Genomic DNA, 22,129 nt, shown 5'->3' on the forward strand with positions numbered 1-22,129 from the left:
GCCCTGAGCCAAAAGCAGGTGCTAAACCGCTGAGCCACCCAGGGATCCCCAATGTTCCAATTTAATACACAGAATTCCCTCAGAAGTTGTTATCTCTCCTGCATCTGTGACATCCTACATCAGTGAAGTATCATCAAAAAGATTTGAATCCAGATTTTGTCACTTAATAGCTATGAGATTTTTAGCACTTTATTCAACCTTTATAAATGTTAATTTCCTCATCTATATAAACACTGTCATTATGCTATGTCATGTAGGATTTTTAAAAATAACTTTGAGATACTTGATGTATAGTGTCTTCAGTTGGGGAACATAGTATTTTCACAATAAAGGATATTTGTGATATTTTTCACTCAGGATTATTACTTAAATGAAAATTTCAGATTCTGTTCTGGGAAAATATTGTTTTCTCCTTGTATATTAGGTTATTGTATATATTTGGTTAAAAGGTATTGTTATCTTAATGTTTTATAATACTAAGTGGCCGAATTTAAAAATGTAAAACAGATGACCACAGACAATACACACAGATGAACTTCACTAGAAAGTATCTACTCAGCTCTGCCAGGACATTGACAGGGAAAATAAACATTCAAGACAGGTGATCATGTGGACTTTTTTAAATGATTAAAACCAGGTGAAGAGCTTAAACTTGTCTACTTAAAAACAAACAGCTCCTCTTCTACAAGCTATCTATCCATCTATCTGTCATATGGTATGGGACAGGTTTTCCCATTGTGTATTTATTTTTTCTCATTACTAAGGACAGCTGGTTGAATGTGAATTTTCTATCATCAGATACACTTAACCCTTGGCTTGTAAGCAAGAAAAATATTGAATTTTATCATTTAATTTATTTTTCTCAGTGTTTACTGGGTTAAATGTCTTCCATTATGCCCTATTTCTTGGTTATTGGTAAAGCCCTAGTGCATAGTGCAATGAGCACTTAACTTTGCAAAGACTCTAGCCCAGCACCACATACAAATAGATTATTAATAAATGCTTCATAATGATGAAGGATTTGGGTTTAAGTGCTAATTTATTCCTTTCTCCTCTCTCTCTCTCTCTCTCTCTCTTCTCTCTCTCTCTCTCTCTTTTATTTTTCAGTGCAGCAGATATATACACCATTTGCTTATGGTGATAGCAAATGCTATTACAAATAAAGTGAAGATATATACAGACATATCCAAGTGAAAGTCTTCCAAAGCAGCCTGGAATGAAAGGTGTCTCGGGGGATGAGGAAAATGGAATACATTTTGCTCAGCCACAGGGAGTTTTCTTTCACATCAGAAAGAGTGAATGCTGACATAATTGGACTCATAACTTTAAATGAGAAATAAGCAGCAGTCACAAGTGAAATTGTCATCAAAGACCCTGTTTTCACATAAGCAACCTGGGTGATCATTTTAGATGCTAGGGGAGTGAACTAGAAAAAAGAAAGCAAAGATGAGTGTGTCTGAGCAAAATGGTCTTCCAGTGCCCCCACTTCCTAACAAAGTCAGTATCCGTAATGCCATGGACGTCAAAACACCAATGTAGGCCTCCCAACAAAAACAGACATGGTCTTGATGGTGGTATGTAGCTTTTCCTCACTGAATTTCCCATAGCATTTGTTTAAAAAGAGGGGAGTTTGGGGGTTCCACTTCCCTGATAACAATTTAATTTCCTCATTCCCCTTTTAAATGTAGATACAGTTTCCATCTTCTAAGTGCCTGCAGGGATCTATCTGTTTAAAAGCAACGTTCAAAGGCGAAGGTGAATTTGTATGTTAATCCTCTCCCTATAAAATAAACATGGGGTGTGTTGTAATCATTTCTTTCATCTGTTACTAGAGATGATTTTAACTAAAGTAGGGGGAAGCATCTGTGCTAAGGTAAGCAAACTGGCTTTACTGGCCTGGTAATGCTGCAAGTCATTTCTCCCAATTTTGTTGTATCTCCTAAACGTACATTCCTATAGATGAACATCGCACATAGTTATGCACAGGCTAGTTTCTCCTTCGTGAAATAGCAGGGTGCCGACAGCACACTCTAGGGTACAAATGCTTCTCCAGCAAATGCACAATGGATTGTGGAAGGCATCTTGGGCAGTAATTGATACAAATCCTGCTCCCCTGTATTTACTGAGTGATGTTCAACCTCCTGCATCTACAACATTGTCCTGATTATTCAAGCTGACATTTCACACTACAGTGTGGTTTTACAGCCTCATAGAAATAGCATAAGTTCATAGTTTGTTCCAAGAACAAGAAAGGACCTGGCATATCAAAGGTGCTCTGAAAATGTGTCTCTTGTTCTTATAATCTTTTCTTTCTCATTCATCTCATCCAAAATGAAATCCTTTTCATAACAGAGTAATATCATTTTCCTAGAGGTTAAACAGTCACGTGAAGCCAAAGAAATGTAAAGCATTAAATGCAAGGCCACAGATTTAAGGGATGCTAATTATATGCTGTAACCTATATTCTATCTTGGCTACTCATGCCATTCCCCAGTGCAAAAGCAGGAAACACCAAAACAGATCATCAGATTTATGATTTTTGAGAAAAGAAAAAGTTAAAACCAGAATGGGTATGCATGAACATATGCAAATAAACATGTGCTATAGGCATAAGAGCTTACAAAATACTGCTCAGAAAAAATAATTACCAATATGTTATAATATGATTTTAAAAAATTTACACAAAAATGCTAACATTGAATCCACATGCCATAATATTGTAATTATTTACCCTATGCTCTTTCATGTCATGGGCCTGATAGGATTTGTTCATCCTTGCATCTCCAGTGTTTATAATGCCCAGAACATAGTACATGCTCAAATATAATTGCTGAATCAGGAATTGAACATTTCACTACATCTCTTTAAGATTTTATTTATTTATTTTAGAGGGAGAGCGTGCACAAGTAGGGGGAGAAGCAGAGGGAGAGTGAATCTGAAGTAGACTCTGCACTGAGCATGGAGCCAGCATGGGGTTCAGTCTCATGACTGGTGAAATCACAACCTGAGTTGAAACCAAGATTCAGAGCTTAAGCAACTGAGCCACCCAGGTGCCCCTTCCACTGCATCTCTTAACCACAAGGTTAGCCATTGCCAAATTTAATATATATGTTGCATACATACACTCATACACTTATCCCCAAAAGTTCTTGGCAAGTCTAGAGTACAGACTTACGGTTGAAAAATATTACTCAAAATATTTCTGACTGCATTAGTGCCTATGTCCTTCCTTTTTATCTGCTCTTTTCTTGTCATATGTCAGCCCTCTACCCCGTACCCACTAATAAAATGGGGGGTACTAGTGTTATGTCCTCATGACTCCTCATTTACCACTTCCACTCCTCTTACCAACACACCTATTGTGCAGTACATGTTTGAAATATACATATTTCATATACATATATATTTCTTCACAGTAATTTTACCTTGTATATCTAGTATATGTATTTTCTCCTAAGGTTCAGAATTCTACTGGGGGAGCTACATTAAATAGATGATAAGGGAACTGAATCATAGAAAATCAAGAAAAACACACTCTCTTTCCTGAAGAGATACTGGAAGGCATAACAGTGATCTTCACTTTCCCTTTCCCTTTTGCTTCCAACTATAATATGATAGCTCTGCAGTTCAGCAAACCAATTGAAATTTCAAGGACACATGATATCATAATAATCACACTCCATATCATAATGTCATAATGTGGTCAGGGTACAGGGTCAGGGTACAACATCAAGTGAAGAAACCTCTAGGCCAACAGTCTAGAAGAGTGGGCAGTAGCATCTGCCAAGTATCAGGAGCTGCTGCAACCTTGAAATAACACAATTCTCTACTTTTAAAAAATGTTTCCAACTGCTGCTAGCTCATGCCTTATGACACTATGACACTTGTGAGTCTCCTTCTATATGGATTTATGCTATATTTATATGTATATAATTATATGTGTACACAACTATGTATGTGCATAGTCTAAATATATAATCTTACAACAACCTTGCTAGATAAAAACTATTTTCTCCACTTTATTCATAAAACTGGTATTTGGAGAGATTAAGTCCTTTGTACAAAGCCACCCTGCAAGCAATAGGAGAAAATGTGATTCAGTTTAGGCCCTCAACTCTGCCCCCACTACTTTGTGATTGCTGTATTGCTTCATACAGTTTTAACCTAAATACTGAATGGGCTAAAGCTGATGGGAAGAACAGTTTCTAGGTTGTTGCAAGAGTGACATTAACTTATACAAGGGTGCTGGAGTGTATTCCCAAAGGGAACTTGGGCTCCTCCCCATTGCCTCCTTGTAGAAACCTCTGGTGTATATCACTGCAGGTGTCCGCTCCTTGACCAAACTGTGCTCTAGCACAAAAGGTGTGCTAACATCCCAACAGCACCCCCCCATCTCTCATACAAAGGACATAATTATATCAGGTACAGCCCCCGCTAAACTCTCCCTCCTTCAGATCAAAATCTTAGATCACAACAACCTGTTATCCATCCTTCCTTGCTCAAGAGCATATCATCAACTAACAATGATCTGATTATTTCAAAGCTCCGTAAAGGTTAAAATTATATAACAAAGTAGAATTCAGAGGGAATTGAGGATTCACTAGCAGAACTTTGAGAAAGAGAGAGAGAGAGAAGAAGGAATGAAGGGAGATAGGGAGGGATGGTGGAGACTGGTCATCCAGCTCTATGTTAGGATTCCCAGAGATAGTAAACTTGCTCTCCTGAGTTATTTCCATTTTTAGAAAATTTAAGAGTAATTATTAGAATATTATTCAAATAAATATAATCAGCTGAAATCTGCCCCTCCAACATTGGTCCTTTGGAGCCAGAAAGATTTCAACATACCTCCTTTTTAAGATTCATCAAATATCATACATGCTTGAATATAAGGTGATCTTTTTTTCCCAAAACTATACCTCAGAACAAAGGAAGAAGCTGCACTATGTTGAGCATCTTTAGGATTCTTTCATGTTATGAGTCCTGTTGGAGGAAGGCACATCAACTTTGAGAATATGAATCATTTTGGTTGCTTATAGAGGTCTAGGAAACAAACTGAGGGTTGCTGGGGGGGAAGTGGGTGGGAAGAATGGATCATTGGGTGATGGGCATCAAGGAGGGGACTTGTTATAATGAGGACTGGGTGTTATATGTAACTGATGAATCACCAAGTTCTACCTCCGAAACCAATTAAAAAAAAAAAAATTCAAGGAACAAAATGTAGCTGTTGTGGCAATGAGGTAAAGATACCAAAGTGATAAATGAAAACTGATTGTTCTCTTGTTATGCAAATCTAAGAACACAAGGGCTAGGCTTTGTTACTCTTGCTCACTGAGTCATCCCATCCCTATTACCTACAACAGTGCCTGAAAACAAGGATGTGCTCAGAATGCATTTGCTGACTAAAGGAATGAATGGATATATGGCTAATTATGGTTTGAAAGAAAAATTTCTTGTGAGAACATCACCCTTAGAAAGTACCATCTCTCTAATAACTTGACAACAGACGATGTAATTTAAATGTTACAAGTAAAATTTTGACTATTTCCTATATCCCTACTTGTTTATATATTCAGATAGGTCATTGTTTGTTTGTTTTCCAGGGACAAAAGGATTATTTTTAATTGGGGTAGCATTATAAATGTTTCAATTTATGAGGAATTTGAAGCCTTGGCTTCCAAGTTGGTGTCTTTTTAGAATGAATCTTCTATTTTCACAGGGGATACTCATAAGGCATGATTTTGATTCACCCTAATAAATCACTGAGTATGTGGCACCCAGGATTTAATGTAACAGTGCTTTGTAGTTAGAGCATAGAGTGAGGTTTTTATCTCCCTTATTTTGGGAGCTGTATGCTGACTAAAGTAGCTTAAAATTGCATTTGCACTTTGGCAGTCATATCACACTATTGACTAATATTCAGACTTCCAGCAACTAAAATCCCAACATCTTTCTGACATGTGCTGATAAGCCTCATAATCCTCCAACCATACTTGTGCCACAGCTACACTGAACTCTATTTTCACCCTTACTTTTGTCCATCTTACAAGATAGCCTTCTAATAGAGTACTACACCTCCAAGTTTCGCATAATCTGCAAATGTGATGCCTATTAGGTATCTGTGACCTAACTGAGGTTTGTATAGAGAAAGTAAATGAAGATGCCTTGGTGGAATGTCATGAAGTTAAAAACAGATCCTTCCCTAAAGAAAGATCAGAGAGGTTAAATACTTCAGAAAAGTTGCTATGGAGTGAACTGTGTCTCCCCCAAACTGGTATGTTGAAGCTCAACCCCCAGTGTGATGATGGTATTTGGAGATGGGGCCTTTGGGAGATAATTAGGTTTAGATGAGGTCATAAGGGTGAGGCCCTCACGATAGGATTAGTGCCTTATGTAAAGAAAGAGACACCAAAGAACTTGCTGTCTTTTCTTCCTGCCCTGTGAGGACATGATGACAAGGAAGCAGTCTGCAAGATAAGAAGAGACTTCTTATCAGAACTATACTCTACTGGTACCCTGATCTTCGACTTTCATCCTTTGGAAATAAGAGAAAATTAATTTCTGTTTGGAGAACACCTAGTCTATGGTATTACTTGTGGCAAGCTGAGCTAATACAAAGTAAAATGAAGGAGAGTTGCTTGTAAGCTTGAGAGAAGTTATTACACATTTGATGATGGATTAATATAAGGTTTGTAAAAATAAGATATAGTAGCATTTATTAAATATCATCCACAGAGAATTTCATTTCCAAAAACAAAAAGATGATGATTAGAAGAGGAAGGATTATACATTAAGGTGTATTCCTATTTAAGAGATCTCCCTTTGTCTGAAGGCAGAAGAAATGAAATCCATGAAAACACTACAACTAGAAACAACAAATACCCACCATTTGCTTCAACGTGGATGGAACTGGAGGGTATTATGCTGAGTGAAGTAAGTCAATCGGAGAAGGACAAACAGTGTATGTTCTCACTCATTTGGGGAATATGAATAATAGTGAAGGGGAATATAAGGGAAGGGAGAAGAAATGTGTGGGAGATATCAGAAAGGGACACAGAACATAAAGACTTCTAACTCTGGGAAATGAACTAGGGGTGGTGGAAGGGGAGGAGGGCGGGGGGTGGGGGTGAATGGGTGACGGGCACGGAGGGGGACACTTGACGGGATGAGCACTGGGTGTTATTCTGTATGTTGGTAAATTGAACACCAATAAAAATTAATTTATAAAAAAAAAAAAAGAAAACACTACAACTGAACATAATGAAGAGGGATGGTATAGTTGTAAGAGCAACTGGCTAAAATGAAAGCTAATGATGCAAAGAAAATACTGGAGGTGGGGTATTAAAACTGGAGTGTTTAGAATGATGGATTTATGAGGTAGTTTGGCTAAAGACAAGAAATTCTTATGACTAAACTCACTTCCTGAAAATAAGATGAAAGGAAGTAGGAAGTGCCATCAGGGAATAGCACTGATACAGTAGGAGGGTTAATTTTCCATTTTGTTCATGGTATGCCTTAAATTGTATAAGACTGAAGATAGAGAAAGATGATGAAGCAGTAACATGGATTTACATGACTTTAATTTTATAAATATGCACTACATAGCATTTAATATTTAAGCACCCATATTTGTTTTCTCATATATTACATTACCAAAAATAAATAAATAAACAAACAAAAATCTCTTCACTTTCCCCCTTACAAATGCAACTAGGACATGCTATTCATTGATGTATTTTTTTAAGTTTTTGTTCTTTTATTTTTTCATGAAATGAACTAGATCTTCTGAGAGCATTTCTATATTAGGCACACAGCTTTACTGCTGTTTTTAAGCTAAGTTAAACATAAATAGGAGCTCTCCCCATTTCCATTGAAGTGTCACTTAGAGGAGTACTCACGATAGCGAGTAGGTGGTTCTCTCTACAGAGATTCATCATGCTGTGTTTTATACTTAGACATTTTTCTCAGGAATGAAAACATTTAAATTTCCCATCCTATTTTCTGACTAGTTTTTCTTTGAAAACTTGCTGTTCTTTCTATCCTAAACTCAACCTCTGTCTTTTCCTCCTCTTTTAGGAGCTGAGCTAAATGATCACTTACAAATATTCTAATTTGTGGCAAGTTACTACCTACTTTAAAGTAAGAGTGTATGTGGGTTTATGTAGTTTCAAATGAGTCACCTCAAATAAAAAATTCAGGAAATATTCAAACTATATTTTTTAAAGGACACAATAAAAAATATCTGTTTGAATGTAGTATTCTTCATATAACATGGGGCAGGCAAAAGAGCTGGCACGTAGAGTTTCTGAAAATCTTAAGTGAATACTAGAGCAGGTGCCTTGAAATACAAATGATTTTAAAATAAAAAAAATAAATAAAACCAACATCCTATACTACTTTCTTCTATAAGGGTATTTAACAATTGTAAACTATAAACAAAAGCATTCTCTTAATAAGAAAGAAATTCTCGGGACCCCTGGGTGGCTCAGCGATTGAGCGTCTGTCTGCCTTTGGTTCAGGGCGTGATCCTAGGGTCCTGGGATCAAGTCCCACATTGGGCTTCTTGCACGGAGCCTGCTTCTTCTCCCTCTGCCGATGTTTCTACCTTTCTCTCTGTGTCTCTCATGAATAAATAAGTAAAATCTTTAAAAAAAAAAAAAGGAAAGAAATTCTCATAATTTTGGACAATTGTAAGCCATTCATACAAAAGTATTGATTACAAAATTACTCAAATAAGAAAAGATATTCTCCTGGCCTAAGATCTTTGTGTCTCAATTTATGTTAAGTTTTCCATAGTTTCTGAACCCATTTAACTTACTGAGGGCTTTTATATCATTTCTTGAGTGTTCTAAAACATCATCTAACATACTAGAATACTTATTAGAAAATGATTTTGACACTAAAAAGTATAAAGCAAAAAGTCCCAGAAAATTATCTGAAAGTTTTGTTTGTGAATTGACTTAACAGCCAATAAAGATCAGTCCTTATGCTTTTGTAACAGAACTGAAGTCAAAAAACTTCTGATGACCTAGTGTTCACTTAAAAATATATATTTAATTGCAAACAGAGCTTTTGGTCATCAGCCAAAATTAGGTGTCAACTTTCTATGAACATCTTACAGAAGCAATTTAAAATAAAATAGTAACAAATGAATGGTTCTAATTTTTATTTTTTTTATTTTTTTATTCATTTATGATAGTCACAGAGAGAGAAAGAGAGAGAGAGAGGCAGAGACACAGGCAGAAGGAGAAGCAGGCTCCATGCACCTGGAGCCCGATGTGGGATTCGATCCCGGGTCTCCAGGATCGCGCCCTGGGCCAAAGGCAGGCGCCAAACCACTGCACCACCCAGGGATCCCAATTTTAATTTTTAAAAGTAACATATAAATATTTCCAACCAATGCCACATCCTAAGACCCCATGTGAATCAGAGTGCTTTGTTGACGATCATCAAAGTTATACGTCTAGATGTATTTTCTCTACTTACTTTCCTCCAGTAATTTTGAAATTCCTGTAAAGAATTTATAACAGAACATGAGAGACTCCTAACTCTGGGAAACAACCAAGGGTAGTAGAAGGTGAGGTGGGCGGGGGGAATGGAGTGACTGGGTGACAGGCCCTTGACGGGATGAGCACTGGGTGTTATACTATATGTTGGCAAATCAAACTCCAATAAAAAAATTAAAAAATGAAGAATTTATGATAGGAATTCAATCACTCCAAAAAATTTCAAAAGGCCACAGTGGGCTCATGGAAGAAGATGATCTCTTGTTAATTAAATTTTGCCAAGAGATAATGAAGGTCACTCTCACATTATTATTTACCTCCTTGGATTTTACATGAATTTTTACACGATTAGATTAAAAGCTCTATATTCTAGCTATAGATGTATAATTATTACTTTAACAGAATTTATAATTGGGCAGTTAAGAAAACAGAAAATAACATTCATTATAATTTTAATGCACCAGAGAATGAAAAAAATATTTTCCAAAGAAAATAGGATCACTAACGTAACTCTTAATAATAATGCTCAATTAACTTGTAAGATTCTAAAAGTAATGCTGGTTATTTTTTCAAATTATTAAAAAACTATACATGTTTATACATGCATGGCTTGTTTCTATGGAAGGTTAAACTATATTGACTATCAATTGGTAAAATAAGCAGAACATTATGTAATTACTTATTAGGTCTGAAGACTGCAGATGTGGAAATTCATTCATACACATACACGGACATATATTTCATATGTATATATATGTATTTAACATGTCTGTATATCTTCTAATTATTATTCCTTTTTATTTTATTTAATTACTTAATTTATTTGAGAGAGGGAGAATGAGAGGGAGAAGCAGACTCCTGCTGAGCAGAGAGCCCAGCATGGGGCTTGATCCCGGGACCCTTAGATCATGACCTGGGCCAAAGGCAGACACTTAACCAGCTGAGCCACCCTAGGCACCCCATAGTTATGATATCTTCAACATTAATATGACTGTACTACAAAAAACTTTACCGTTTCTATTTTTGTTTAAACAATGATACAAATTTAAAGTAGAACTGAAAAAGAAATATTGCATTATATTTTAAAGTGTGGGTTCAAATATGCCCTTGGTCAACATGGATGGAGCTAGAGTATATTATGCTAAGAGAAATAAGTCAGTCAGAGAAAGACAAAAACCATATGATTTCACTCAGATATGGAATTTAAGAAACAAAACAAATGAATGTAGGGAAAAGAAAAAAAAAGAGGGAAAGAGGCAAACCATAAAAGAGACTCAAGTATAGAGAACAAATTGGGGGTTGCTGCATCGCGGGTTGGGGGGTTGGAGGGAGGAATGGGTGAGGATTAGGCTAAAGGGGTGATGGGTATTGTGATGAGCACTGGGTGTTATCTGTAAGTGATGAATCACTAAATTCTACTCCTGAAACCAAACCGAACCAAAAAAGAACAAAAAATATACTCCATTGGTATATATCATTTAAAAGATATTATAAAAGCAAGCAAAGTTCATTGTTTATTTATGTAACATGGAGATTATATCCCTGAAATTAAATCCACTAGACTTTGAGCACAGTGATGACAAGAAACAAGTTACTCTAGCCTCAACATAGTTCCCAGTAGACACATTGCCTGGTGCTAAATAGTTATTACAAAAACTAACAAAATAAATGCAATTGTTAAGAGAGTTTTCAAAGGGGGTAATGGATGCCTATGTTCTTTTTGAATTTAAAAAAACATTTAAATTATATTGACTATAATTCAAATGCTTATCCAGTGTAAGTCTGCACAGCCTAAAATATCAAGTATTTTTGTTTGGATAGAAATGAATCTATTGAAAAAAGTAGATTGTTTATGTTGATCAAAAACTTTGATTATAAATTGTAGATGTCTTTCATTAACAAAAATTATAAGGCAAGTAATTACTTAATAATGCATTAGAAAAAAAACTGATTTGGAGAAAGGGATAATGAGAAAGATCTTTCATGAATATGGTTTGGTGATGGACTTACCTAGACTTCTAATAATCTGAAGACATGTATCACTCTCCTAGATTCACATTCTCTAGAGAGGGATCATAAATAATTGCTTTTAAATATTCAAGGAAATCTGCAAAACTGGGTATGAGTCAGAACAATTTCTCAAGTGCTACAGATACTATCAAGAAAATCTCATCAATTATAAGCAGATATTTTTTCTTTTATACATATCAGTGAAAACGTATAACAAAAATCAAACCTTGGATTTTTGTGCTATGAAGAAGAGACTCAATTTCCAGAAGAGTAAAATGCCATATGAATTCCCATCTTACACCTTGGTTGGGTTTTTTAATGTTTTTATTTAGATTTCACTTGGTTAGCACACAGTGTACTTTATTAGTTTCAGGTACACAGTACACTTCCATTCAACCCCTAGTGTTCATTACGAGTGTACACCTTAATCCTCATCACTAATTTAACCCATCCCTCCACACACCTCCCTTCTAGTGATTACCAGTTTGTTCTCTACAGTTGGTTTGCCTCTCTCTTTTCATTCTCCTTTACTCCTTTGTTTTGTTTCTTAAATTTCACATATGAGTGAAATGGTATAGTATTTGCCTTTATCTAACTGACTTATTTTGCTTAGCATAATACTCTCTAGCTCCATCCAGGTCATTGTAAATGGCAAGATTTTTTCTTTCATTCTTTTTTATGACTAAATAATATTTCATTACACACACACACACACACACACACACACACACACACACCCCGCATCTTCTATCCATGTATCAGTCAATGGACACTTGGGCTTTTTCCATAATCTGGCTATTACAGGTAATGCTGCTATAAACATCAGGGTGCATGTATTCCTTCAAATTATTATTTTTGTATTCTTCAGATAAATACCTAGTTATGCAATTAAAATCATAGGGTGGTTCTATTTTTAATTTTTTGAGGAACCTCCCTACTTTTTTCCAGAGTGGCTGCACCAGTTTGTATTCCCGTGAATAGTGCAAAAGGATTCCTCTTCCTCCACATCCCCACCAACACCTGTTGTTTCTGTTGTTTTGATTTTAGCCATTCTGACAGGTGTAAGGTGATATCCCATTGTAGTTTTGATTTGGATTTCCTTGATGATCAGTGATGTTGAACATCTTTTCATATGTCTGTTGGCCACCTGGTTGCCTTCTTTGGAAAAATGTCTATACATGTCTTCTGCCTATTTTTTAATTGGATTATTTGTTCTTTGGGTGTTGAGTTTATAAATTCTTTATATATTTGGATATTAACCCTTTATCGCATATGTCATTTGCAAATATCTCTCCAATTCCATAGGTTGCCATTTAGTTTTCTTGACTGTTTCCTTTGCTGTACAAAAGCTATTTATTTTGATGAAGTCCCAAAGTTTATTTGCTTCTGTTTCTTTGCCTCAGGAGACATATCTAGAAAGAAGTTGCTATGGCCAATGTCAAAGAGGTTACTGTCTATGTTCTCTCCTAGGATTTTTATGGTTTCAGGTCTCACATTTAGGTCTTCAACCCATTTTTAATTTATTTTTATATATGGTGTAATAAGGTGGTCCAATTTCATTCTTTTGCACATTGCTGTCCAGTTTTCCCAACACCATTTGTTCAAGAGACATTCTTTTTCCTAATCCCATTCTTTTTCCTGCTTTGTCAAAGACTGACCATATAGCAGTGGGTTTTCACATTGTTTTTTAAATACAATCTTTTGTCTCTAGCATTTTATGTCTGGTTTATTGTCTTTTCATAATTGAATATTTAGTAGATGGGTTTAAATCCAGTAGGAATACAAGTAAGTTTTAAAAATTCACTACTTACTCTTAACCGATTCCCATGCTAAGTGAATTAAATTGATAAAACTTTGTTTTTATGATTACTATCTGCACTTTTTTATAATTGCCTCCCTCCTTTTTTTTCTCTTAATAATGTAGAGATGATGGGATAAAAATATTCAAATAATCTTACAAACATAGTTGTTGGTCAAAGGTGACACAGAGATAGGCAGCAGCTTCATGTAAGAACTCCAAATGTTCATTATTCTTCTTTTATGGAAACAATAAAAAACACAATGTAATGAGTCAATATATAATGGATTAATAGATTCACTTTATCAAAGTAAAAACAAGAGAATCTTGTATGTTTCTGAACTTGTAATAATTTTGAATAAGGCAACATTTTTTTGGTCACAGGTATTACATGTAGAGAAAATTTGTGTTCATACTATCTATTAAGTAACACATTAAAATTGTAGTGATATAAATGTTGAAACTATTAGTAATACTAGAATAGTTTACAGATTTAATAATGAGAATAATACATTATCTCCAAGGTTGATACTTTGTGAGTTCTGCAACTGCATGAAATGAATAAATAGCATAAACTCAGTTGCTGTTTATATTCAGAAAACTAATGGTAGGTAAGATGGATGCCTATTGGCAATAGGGTAAATTCTAAACAGACATGTAGCAAAATCTAATTTTGTATCACTTTCTGTGGAACACAATACTATCCAGTACATTTAAGAGTCAAGTCTAAATGGAATACTTCTCACCATGGTTATATATTTGGCTTCTTCTGAGACAAGATTAGGCATACCAGATAAAGATAGAAAAAAGAATCTAATTATATTAGCAAACACCAAAACTACAAAGGAAATAGACTGTGGTGATTGCATACTTTAACAGTGAGTGGCAAATGAATTATATCCATCTGAACTGGAGCAAGTGCAATTCCTACCTTTGGCCTAGGAGGTCACTGTCAAATTCTCTATAACAACTTTTTGACTTAAAATGATTGCTTTATGGCAACATTGACCTACTGTGTGCTTTTTATGGCTCAATCTATTCGAATGGGATGAATTCCTGGGAAAAATACAAAAAAAGAAAAGTTTGTTCAGCATTCTAACAGCCCTTTAATTAAGGACTTTTTCCTCTTCTAATCTCAAGTCCTTTCTTGGCAAAATTTCTTTCTGGTTTCAGAATGACAGACAAAATTTATGTTCTAAACATATCCCTTCAATTATCTGGAATAAATATCTCTATATAAATATCCGTTTGAAGTAAAAGTTTATGTCCAAGGTTAATTAACATCATATTTTTTTTGAGTGAGAGATCTGGGGCATATGTAAAATCAAGGCCATTATAGAACTATACACCGTGAATCTGCCCAAATATCATAAAATAAAAACCAAAACTACTAAGTATGTAGTTTTTCATCTATTAGAGATAATATATTTGGACAAAAATGTTAATGTTTCTTTTTAGAAATAAAAAAAATAAAGCATTTAAAATTCTTCATACATTGTAAATGCCCTTATAGTCAGAAGGGAAATAACACACATACTATAAAATAAAGTCAGTATGATGCTATGCAAAGCATGAACTTAAAAAATGCAGCTCACCAATTACTAGATATTCTTAACTTTAAATTCTCTTTTAGTCAATATGCTGAAACTGGAAACTGCTATCATGTAGAACCTCCTTTAACCATTCCAACCAGTTTAGCCTCTTACTGAAATATTATAGTAGCTTATTATTTTAAAGAGCATATTCAAAATAATCTTATGATGTCAGAAAATAAACTGACCATCTCTACATCTGCTCTCACTTTCCCTCAGACATTTCCCTTCCCCCCGTCTTTTCCCTTGATTTATCCAATTTTCATCTTTCGTCACTAGCATTTCTGTGCCACTTTTTCTCACCACTCCATATGCTTAGGAAGCCTTCCAGATTATACGAATCAAGCTATAGCAGCCTCCTCCATATATCTCCAAAAAGCAACCTGCTCAAACATTCCAATCGTGACCTTTTACAAATCTCAATTTCTCTATTTATATTAAATTGTTCTACTTCTTTTTTTTTTTTTTTTCACTTAGGGCCATCACACCTTACATCAGAAATTTATTATTAATCGATTGCAAAAGGTTTCATAATTTATTTATTGTAAGGCTTATGAATGAATGATTATTTTTAATCAGAGCAACTCATTATGCCCTAATAACATGGTGAAGGTGATGACACTATTACCATATTAATAGAATAATCTCTGATTATTTTTAATGTCAGCTGTTGTTGCTCTAGTTAAAGAGAAGATAGAATATATAAAAACAGATACATAAATTCTTACATAAAAATTAAGATATATTTCTTCAAAACATACTAGTCAATGTCAAATTATAAATTAAGGAGAGGAAGCTAGAAATCCAAGGTCAAAGAGGACTTTAGACTTTTAAGAATTAAATCAGGTCATCTAGATCCTTTTGAAAATATTCTAATGACTAATTTATGCCACGAACAAGGAAATAACTAAACTGTATGCCATATTTTAAAAACATTTATTATATATGCTCATGTTACTTCTTATTTCTTGACATTAGGGGCATTAAACAAGAAAAGGTCTGATTCTTCTCCTATCTCTGTAACTCAACACACACAAGCCCCTGGGCCAGTCCCTTATGTCAGAGTTTTAGTTATCTGATTTAGCAAACAAGAATATAGTAATGATTGCCCTGCCAACCTCACTTGCTATTTAAGTTGTTTATCAAATGAGAGAACATAAAAACATTTTTATAAAAATAAAGTTAAAACAAAATACTACAAAAGATCTATTAGAATGGCCAAAAGTTGGGACACTGACAACACCAAAATGCTAGTGAGGATATCGAGCAAGAGGAACTCTCATTCATTGCTGGTGAGAATGAAAGACGGTACAGCCATTTTGGAATACAGTTGACAGTTTTTTTTTTTTTTTTACAAAGTCAAACATTTTAATGCAACCTAGCATTTGTGCTCTTTGGTATTTGCCCAAGGGAATTGAAACTTATGTCCACACAAAAACTTTCACACAGATGTTTATGGTAGCTTTACTTTAAATTGCCATAACTTGGAAGTGACCAAGATGTCCTTCAGCCGGGGAATAGATAAATAAACTATGGTACTTCCAGAACCCAAAATATTATTCAGTGCTAAAAAGAAATGAGCTATCAAGCTTCCTGAAAAGACATGAAGGGAACATAAATACATATTACTAAGTGAAGAAACCCATCTAAAAAGGCTACATACTGAATGATTCCAACTACATGATATTCTGGAAAAGGCAAAACTATGGACACAGTAAAAAGAGCAGTACTTTCTAGGGGTTAGGGGTTGGGAGGGAGGAAAATATAAACCACAGAGCATTTTTAGGGCAATAAAATATTCTTATGATACAATAATAGTGGGTACCTGTCATTATACATTTGTCCAATCCCATAGAATATACAACACCAAAAGTGAACTCTAACGTAAAAGATGGACTTTGGGTGATCATGATGTGTCAATGTATATTTATCAATTGTAACAGATGTACCATTTTGGTGAGGGATATTGATAATGGGGGAGGAAACGCATGTGTGGGGGCAGAGGATACATGAGAAATTTCTTTATCTTCCCCTCAATGTGAACCTAAAACTGCTATATATTTTTTAATTTATATATTCATGTCCTGATGTATTATATATATATAACTTTATAACTATATAACTATACACAAATGTATATATAGTTCAGTATGTTAATCTCTATGATGTTTATAATTATATACTCAGTGAGGAATGTTAATAATAATGGTTTTATTAGGAAAATAGACTCACTCCTTTGGAAATACTAAGGATATCTTTCCTGTAAGTGAGAATAAAAGCAATTTCCTCTCAGAGCAGTAGAGAGATTCAAATATTTCTTAAATTCAGGTTTGCTCTAAAGTTCCATGATTCTATGATTTTTCGACAATAGTTTTTTTTAAGCTGACTTCATAGTGAGGTAAAAACTATTTACAATAATTTTAGTGCCCTACACCTTTTGCTATAGGGTTGTGAGGGCATGCCAGTGTTCAAAGATACAGTGGTGCATTCAATGGAATCTTCACAAATGAACTCTATGGTGAAGAGGTAAGAAAATGAAGATCAGAATGTGAAAAAGAAAAGAAAATTAGAAACATATTCTGTATAGAGCTGTTAGTAATTTAGAATCAGGAAACATTAGCAAACAAAATGCAATGGCATGGAGTCAAATGGTTAAACTAAAAGTGGCCCATAACCTGACCTCCTAAATATATGAATAAATAAACATATGAAATGCAAGCTTCAATGCCTAACTGACAGAACAGTGTGAAAGAAAAGGAACAAAACTGGAGGACTATCCCAATATAGCTTTCAACCTGACATTAGAAAAGTAGTTTAACGGGGAACCCTGGTGGCCCAGCGGTTTAGCGCCGCCTTCAGCCCAGGCGGGATCCTGGAGATCCAAGATCGAGTCCCACGTCAGGCTCCCTGCGTGGAGCCTGCTTCTCCCTCTGCTTGTGTCTCTGCTTCTCTCTCTGTGTGTCTCTCATGAGTGAATAAATAAATAAATAAATGATACTGCTTTAGTGTAATGCAGTTTTTTTACATATTCATATGAATATTTCATAAGGAACAGGCTGTCTAAAATCATGGATAAGCCCAACTTATAACTATAATAATACTACTTGTAACAGAAAAGCGAAGAATACAAATACAAAGAAAATGCAACAGTTTTTCTCAGAATAAATGCTAGCTAAAGTCAAAAGTTAAATCAAACTAAATATTTTGACCTCAAGGGTTTAATTTCTTCATTTTATTTTTATCTATTAAACTTTATTATAGGATTTCACATTTACAGAATAATTAGAAGTCTTAAGCGGATGAGTTAGTTTCTCCTTCAATGCATCCTGGCACATATTGCTATTTTAAAACTTGTACCATTCACTAGTCTCTCTTTATCATCTCTGTAACCCTAGTACCTAGTATGCACTCAGTACTTGTTTGTGGAATGAGGGAGACTCTCATCCAGTTCTAACAGGAAATCATTCAGCATCTGCTTCAACACTTACATTGGCAAGGGATTTACCACCTCATAAGGAAAAGCATTCCATTTTTAACAGTTCAGTTAGAAAGAAGTTTCTTAATTACAGAAAATCCAAATTTACCTGCTTATATAACTTCCATTAATCCTACATTTTAGCAGATAAAGTTTAAAAGAAGAAGTTTATTTCTTTTTCTGTGTAAGAGCTTTTGAAACACTTGTACATAACACTTAACCTACTAACTTGCCTCATAAGACATTTCCAGATACTTCTTTTTTCCTCTTCTAATTTTACATCTATTGAAGTGCAATGTCCAGAACATTACATTATCTACCAGTTACTTTGATCAGTGCACAGAACAGTGGGAATTACCTCCATGGCTCTGTACAGTATACTTCTATTAACGATGCCCAAGATTCCATTAGCTTTTCTTGGCATTCTCATCACAGGATGACTCATAGTCCACTTACAATCAACTGAGTTCCTAACTCTTTAAGATGAAATGTTGTCAAATCATGACTCCTTCGTCCTTGGTTCTTTAAGTTGATTTCTTGTATTTGAGGGGAGGGCTCTATTTCATGCTGATGGCTTGGGCAACATTGTTTCCATCAGTCAAGATTTTCTAAACCTTGATTGTGTCAATCATCTTAAACACTAGCTATCAATTCAGCTTTGTGTTGAGTGCAAATTTGATAAACATAATCTACATGTCTACATTGAAGTAACTGATAAAAATAGACCAAGGGCAAATAAATACCTACATCACAATACCAGAAATTTCTTTCTAGGATAGTATTCACACATTACCATTTTTTAACACTTACAATATTTTAGGAACTACACATACATGATCTTTAACTCTTACGACAACCCTTTAAAATACTATCCCTGTTTTATAGAGAAAGATTGGAAAATGTGAATGATTTCACCAAGAGCTCTTAATTAGACATTACCAGCTGGAATTCCAAATGAAATCTTCTCATTCCAGATCCTGCCTGTTACCGCATTACATAATGACTCCCTTTAAGTATAGTTGGATCTTCTTAGATCTAACACCTAGAACCTATTTATCTATTCTATTCCTTGAATTATAACAAAAACTGTCAAGAGCCATACTGACATTGCTAATTTAGTTCTGTAGCATTCCAGTAAGCTGCCAATCTATTTCTTCAAAAATAAAAATGAACTTTGTTTGCCATTTTTGCTACTGTAAATACTTCTTAGTGATTCTATTTCTTTTCCTAAGTGTTTGTAACATACATAATTTTATGTCCTATATTTTGCTATATAGGAGTTAAGTCCATTAATCTTTACTTTTTAAAATCTTACATTGAATCCTTTTTGAATTCAGACACCCCAAAAGCAAATTATATGTGTAGACACTTTCTATTTCAACACATTTTTGCTCTTTTGCTCGTTGTTATGTCTAGAAGCATATAAAGTAATAGTAAATTGAAATCACTACAGTTTACTGCTTGTAATTATGTTCATAACATAATCCTTGTCAGGTGAAAAAAATTGTACTCTTTAACTTCAATAGTATGACTAAGAAATCGAAATCAAAATTTGACTCTTGCCCACCACTTCCTGTGTGAAATAGGATCATGCTCATCAATTAAATACCTTCTGTTTCAAACCATTTTTCAATAACAAGCATTGACTGATTCACTTTCTAACAATTATTATCAAAAATCTCAGAAATATTTGTATTTTACCTAAAACATCTAAAATGTATTTTCATCATATTCTATTTTCACACATATACACAGAATCAACTATAGAAGTTAAATCTATTCTTCAGAGTATCAGCTATTAGATTTTTCTCCTTATATAATTCTGACATGGAGCATATACATACTCTTGAGGCATAACTAGCTACCTTTTATATTTTTGAGAGTAAAAGTTAATTGCAAAAGTGCTTCCTGGAAAAAGTCACAGGTCTTAAAGTAATCATATTAATAACAATGATATTTTAGCTCCTGGTTATGTGTCCAAAATATTTGCATATATGTGTGCTATTAAGATATCATTCTAGATCCAATTCTCCTTTTACTCTTTCTGTGATTATTAATACATACTCTTTGAAAGAAGAGAAAATAGAAAAGTGAATCTGCCTTAGGTATTCTTGCAAAAAAGACTAGATTATCTAACACCTATGAAAGTTGTTCCAGGTCGATGCTTCTTGAAACTGATTAGAATTTCCAAAAATCTAGATGCATAACAAATAGAGATAGTGTGAGGCTTATTACTCTCACATAATTTTCACTGTAGAAGAACCTAAAAAATAATTTGTTGAAATGTGTAGTATTAGGTGAAATTACATGCATACTGAGAATAACAAGCAATGAGGCATGTCTTTGGAAGCCCTTATGAAAAAAGTAAGGGGTTAACAAAAGGCTTAGTAGCCTCATTTCTCACACTTGTCCACCTTACTAGTTGAGTTCTCACTCTGGGTCCCTTCTGGCTAATGCGACCTATCCTAACATTTCCAGAGTTACACAAGACTATTCCAAACAGTGAGGGTCACATTATTCCCCACACTATTCCCTCCTCCATTATGGTTACAAGTCTCCAAAGGCATTTAAAAAAAGAGAGAGAGGAGAAGAAGTTGGCCTATATCGAATTCTTCTGTCTAGCCTGTAATGATCGGTGTCAGAATTGCCAGCTACTCAGTCTAATTGTTTGGCCGTCTTATCTATGCAGATCACTGCGCAAACGTGTCAGTCATAGATATTGATCAAAGGGGGCCAAATTGTCCAGATCTTGGGCCCTGTATGAGATCAGCTTTCTAATCAAAGCACTGCAGATCTAAAGTGTGTTTGAATGAATTCTATGTGTTTTTAGAATCTTCCTCCTTTTAAATGGTAGTACAATACTGTGGAATTGTCATCTAACACTGTAGCATGACTCACAGGCCTTCAGTGCAGAGAATTGTCAGGATACTTTTATAGATTACAATAATGTATATCACAAAGGATACACGATTGTGTTATTCATATGTGTAATCATCCATGGACTGACTAGAAATAACAGTAGTCTTATTATGCAAACAGCAGTCCATAATATGCAAATGAACATAAACAAAACCAAACACAAACCTCCAGAATAATGTTTACTGATGTGTCCTTAAAAAATCCCTTTCTTAAAACCACATTTTTCCCATCTCTCAAAAACATTAAATAAGATCAAGGATGAATGCATGGAAAAGTTTATGCTTCCTCTCTTGCATTTTTGAAAAGGAACTACAATATAATCTTATTCTGATTATTTGATTTATATTCTCCCAAGGCCATTACTGCCTCCTGGCATCATTATATGCTTGTGTAAGGTTTATATGGTGTCTCTTTTAATTGCTTAAACTAATCTATTCAATGACTGCAAATCTAATGCACACTGGAACAGACAGCCCATAAATTCCATCCTTCAGATGTGTCCTTGAACATGTGTTTGTCCTGATGAAGAGCAGAAACAAAACAAGAATAATAAAATGGGAGAAAGCCCTTTTAAACAATGCATCCAAGAGATCTTAAAAGCCCAAAAGATATTTTAGTTGAAAAGAATAAAACTAAATAGCTCCTTGCTCTTTTATATTTTATAAGGAATGCATTTACATTACAGTTTAGACTTCAGGCTACCCTTAACCAATAGTGTGCTATACTAAAAGATAACATTAGGTCATAAATGTGAGCTTAATACAATTGATGTAGCAAAAAATTGTGTTTTAGGCATATGTTCTCTACTGAGGGCAAATGTTCTCAATACCAA

The sequence above is a fragment of the Nyctereutes procyonoides genome, unplaced genomic scaffold (assembly GCF_905146905.1).
Source record: "Nyctereutes procyonoides isolate TBG_1078 unplaced genomic scaffold, NYPRO_anot_genome, whole genome shotgun sequence".
NCBI classification, from domain to species: Eukaryota; Metazoa; Chordata; class Mammalia; order Carnivora; family Canidae; genus Nyctereutes; species Nyctereutes procyonoides.